Below are 5,219 nucleotides of genomic sequence, written 5' to 3'. Positions count from 1 at the left end.
CCTAATCTAGGACCATTAGTTGATGTATTTCTAGCTTCATGTCATGTGTGTTATCAGTACTCTAATAAGAGGCCACCAAAAATGCCTTCATCCTCCAGTCCAAGACCAATAGGTCCTTTCATAGAGTTACACATAGACTTTGTAGATATGATACAAAAATGTAATGGATATAGGTATTTGTTAGTAGTGGTGTGTCCATTTTTGTGATGGATTGAAGCAGGACCCTGCTCCAGGTGTGATGCTGACCAGGCAGCCAAATTCCTTGTGAGAGAGATCATACCTAGGTGGGGGCCTCCGGCGGCAATATGCAGCGATAATGGCAAACACTTTGCTAACACAATATTTCAGCAAATTGCTGCACTATTAGGAGTGGAACACCAGTTTACCTCAGTTTACCACCCAGAGAGTAATGGAATTGTTGAGAGGATGAATGGCTTATTGAAAAGCAAAGTGTCAAAAATTTGTGAGACACTGAAAAAGAACTGGTTTTACTGCCTTCCCCTTGCTCTGTATGCATTGAGAAATGCCCCTTCAAATGATCATCATTTGACCCCTCACCAAGTCGTAACAGGTAGGCATTCTAATTTTTCCTTTAAACAAAATCAAATGATTTGTTCTGATACTAAGTCTGCATCCGAAAGTGTTAGGCAAGAAATGAATGCATACATGTCTGCCTTAACAAAGGTTGTACAGGTTTACTCTAAACAGGTTCGGCTGCAACAGGCCAACAGTACTGCACCACCCCTGCCCTTGTCTACAGCCATCAGCATCGGTTCCTGGGTCTTCGTGCGCAACTTTGTGAGAACATGGAAGGACCCCAAGTTTTTAGGCCCCTACCAAGTAACACAGAGCACGCCAAAAGCAGTCAAAGTGGAGGGGATGCGGAACTGGGTGCACGTAACAGACAGTATTCCATTTTTGGCCTAACACCCACAGAGAGGGGAGGAGGCAATGGTCCAAGAACAAACTATACAATGAAGAGACAGTTAAATGATATTTTTCATAGTATAATAATGAGTTCAGTGGTTATGATTATTACTCTGATAATTTGCTATTGTAGTATGTGTTATGTAGATGTAAAAGATCCCACCCATAGGGAAGAAGTATTACGCTTTCGTAGAGCTGTTTTCAATGAAACAGATATACACCCTCTGCATGATTCTCTAATTGATAATTTGTGGTACAAAACCATGCATGATATAGGTACCAATACACAAAATGATAGTTGTTATGTATGTTATCTTATTCCCCATGCCATAGAAACACCACCTTTAGTGTATCCTAAAGAAGTGCCTGTTAATATGACAAAGTGTTTATTGCATCTTCTCTTGTGTAGGATAAAAGCACAGTTACAGCCAATGCATGTTCGTCCTATGACAGCCAGACTTAATACAACCAGATTTGATACAACCCCTGAAATTTTACACATTTTGAAAGATCAAACAGAGATAATGAAAGAGATATCCAGAATGAAGGGAGCAGGGCAGAAATATAGTTATGCAAATTGGGAGGAAGCAGTATTGGAACGAGGTATTCTAGGGAGATCTAATCCACCATCCACCTGTAATAATTATTCTGCCAAACCACTGCCCCCAGATTGCGCAGCCAGGCCAGTATTAAGTATTGAAGCATCAGTATTTGCCAATATTAAATGGTTTACTGGAGCTAGGTTTTCATGTAGGGCCATGTCTTCATGGAATGGCACAGAAACAAGAAATCATTTGAGATTTGATGATATAAAAGCATCATGTCAGCAAGTATGGGATGAAAACATACAGAGATAAACATGGATTGGAAACAAACGTCATCCTAAACTGGCTGTGGAACTAATGAGATTTTCTCTTTGCTTTCAGGCAAATGGGATTGTTAAAGTGGGATGGAATCTCAATTGCAGTTCAACTATTTACAATGCCGATATGCAGGGCCGTACCTCCAGCCTAATGAATTTTTTCTGGCATATACTCAATTACCCCCTGACTGGAGCGGAATCTGCTCTCTGGTGACTTTGCATACTCCATCTATGGTAATACCAGCAAAAGAAAGAAAAGATTTGCACTTTCATTCCATGAGTAAAGCATCAACTTTGCTGCATCATCACAGAAGAAAAAGGATAACTGAGTACTTTGGAACTTCAGTGTGGCAGGATGTGCCCAAAGAGTATAGGTTGTTCAATGACGTCCAAACATTTTTGGAAAATCTGATACCTATGTTTCAAGCAAAAGCAACTGCTCGCTGGGTTCAGATCACCCGGTGGGAGCTAATGAGAACAATAAATGCTACTGAAGATGGCTTTAATGCATTTAAAGAAGAGCTGCGTTCAATCAGACTTATGGTGATGGAAAACAGATATGTTTTGGACTGAATGACGGCAATCGAAGGAGGAGTATGTAAAAAACGTTATTTAGTATGCTGTACTTTCATACCTGCAAATGATGAAGATGAAGGAAATCTAACTCAGGCCATATTGACTTTGCAAAATTTGCATACACAGATGAAGAAAGAGGGGGGTGCTCCAGATGAGTGGTTCACTGGCTGGTATGATTGGGTGCCGTCCTGGATGTCGGGGTTATCTAAGGCCTTGTTGCCTATAATAGTTCTGTTGCTATTGATGTGCCTAGTATTTCCGGTTATCTTAGAATGTTGCAAGAGGGTTACAGCTAAAGTGGGCGGTATGTTCCTTATAATGAGAAATAAAGAGATGCAAAATATAGAATTGGAAGAAATGCACTGGGGTAGTGAGGAAGTAGTCGAAAAATCGACTAGACAGGGGAATGAAAGGTAGCAAAACCCTAATTTAGATTTAGGACCTAATTATTCAATTGTACCTGTCACTTGCCCACAAACTGTGAAATATTATGTAAAGACAGAAAAAACGGTATAATGCTGTTTAAACGTGCATGTTAAAGTTGCACAATTGTATCTGGAAATAACCTAAAGCCTGCTTTCAAAAAAGGTCTAAATGCGGTCTGGTTTAAGAGTTTTTTCCTCTTCATTGTATTCTGGCTGAGAACGTCCTGCCTAGAATATTTACCAGGAAATTCAGAGCAGCAAGAATGTTTCCATTGTTGTCTGTAAGTTTGGCCTGAGAAGTCACGAACACAGAAAAGAGCTGTTCTTGAAATAAATGTATGTAATCTGGGTGGGACATAACGGAAAAGCAGGAAGCTTTTTCTATAGTGAACATTGTATTAAATATGGATCTAGGCCAAAATTAGTATTATAAGAGTAGACTTCAAGTGTATGTAAGTTGAGACTGACTTGTGCTTCTCTCATAGCACATCACTCTCCCAGCTGAATTCGCCTGGCATGTACAATAAATCTTTTTATACTCACTTTTGTTGCAGATGTGGTGATTAAATGATTTGCACTGCTTAAAGGAATTTTTCCCGACACTCTAATTTATACCTTGCAGTTTGCATGCAGTTCTTAGATGACAGTTAATAGCTCACTGTTCTATGTTAGGATTTTGACTTATAAACTGCAAGTAACAAACGGATTTCACTGACAAAAGCAGTAGCCCACTGACCTATTTACTTTACTTTGTGATCTGCATGGTACATGTTCTTTGCAGCAGGCACATTAAACTCTCCGCACTACCTTTCCACAAGTCAAAACTTCCACTTGACAAAACTCCATCTCCCTCTAGGAAGAACATTAATCACCAGAGTTATCATTACATTTTTATTTTTGCTAAAAATTGCTGGAGGCCAGGAAGGAGGCAGGAAGTGCTTTTAGAAACATCATATACTTGCAAAAATGACACCCCCACCTGAAGTCAGTACCCGGTGCGATGGCACCGGTCACACCGCTCTAGAGCCACCCTGCCCAAGAGTCCTGTGACCTCAGTGACAGAGTCACTGTTGCTCTAGGGTGTGATGCGTAGGGGTGGGCAGAAAACTCTGCTCCGCCAGCGTAGCGGATGAAGCCAGCCACCCCTGCTCCCCAGCCCGGTCCCTGCTTCTGAAAGCAGCCAGGCCGGGGAGAGCCTCCCCGGGCCCAGGTGGACCCCCGTCCCCAGCGCCCGGACCCTCGGCTGGCTTGCACGACGGGGGGCTCCTGCACCCCGGGGCCCGCCGGACGGAGCACGAGCCCCGGGCCCGGTCCCAGCTTCTGAACCCTAGCCAGGCCGGGGAGAGCCTCCCTGAGCCCCGGTGGACACCCTTCCCCAGCGCCCGGACCCTCGGCTGGCTTGCAGGATGGGGGCTCCCGCACCCCTGGGCCCGCTGGACGGAGCACGAGCCCCGTGCCCGGTTCCAGCTTCCGAACCCTAGCCAGGCCGGGGAGAGCCTCCCCGGGCCCTGGTGGACCCCCGTCACCAGCGCCCGGACCTTTGGCTGGCTTCCAGGACGGGGGGCTCCCGCAGCCTGGGACGGAGCACGAGCCCCGGGCCGGGTCTCAGCTTCCGAACACTAGCCAGGCCGGGGAGAGCGTAGCATCCCCGGGCCCCGGTGGACCCCCCCCCGTCCCCAGCGCCCGAACCCTCGGCTGGCTTGCAGGACGGTGGGCTTCCCGCACCCTGGGACGGAGCATGAGCCCCGGGGCCGGTCCCAGTTTCCAAACCCTAGCCAGGCCGGGGAGGCCTCCCGGCCCCAGTGGACCCCCGTCCCCAGTGCCCGGACCCTCTGCTGGCTTGCAGGACAGGAGGCTCCCACACCCCGGGGCCTGCCGGACAGAGAACAAGATCCAGGCCCGGTCCTAGCTTCCGAACCCTAGCCAGGCCGGGGAGATCCTCCCCGGTGGACCCCCATCCCCAGCACTCGGACCCTCTGCTGGCTTGTAGGACGGGGGACTCCCGCAACCTGGGATGGAGCACGCGCCCCGGGCCTGGTCACAGCTTCTGAACCCTAGCCCGGCCGGGGAGAGCCTCCCCGGTCCCCAGCACCCAGACTCTCGGCTGGAACCAAGGAGGGTTAAGCCCAGGCCACGTCCTCTCCCCGACGGCCATTTTCGACTATTAAGCCCCCACTTAGTGGGGGCTTACAGAACTTTGGGAAAGGACAAAAGTTGGAGTTAGCCCGGCCGGCCATCTGGTCACCCAGCCCGCAGGGCCATCTGGTCACCCGGCCGGCAGGGCCATCTGGCCGCTCAGCCAGACAACCAGATGGCCCGGGACGACCCAGCGCCCAGATGGCCGGGGAGGGTGCCGTACCCAGTCACCCTTGCAGTCCGGCGAGGGGTGGCCAGGCGCCCCAAGGCAGCCGCTCGGGAGGCTCCTTCCC

Source organism: Triturus cristatus, chromosome 4_1, assembly GCF_964204655.1.
Source record: "Triturus cristatus chromosome 4_1, aTriCri1.1, whole genome shotgun sequence".
In the NCBI taxonomy this organism is placed as follows: Eukaryota; Metazoa; Chordata; class Amphibia; order Caudata; family Salamandridae; genus Triturus; species Triturus cristatus.
Note: the sequence above shows the minus strand (reverse complement) of the source record.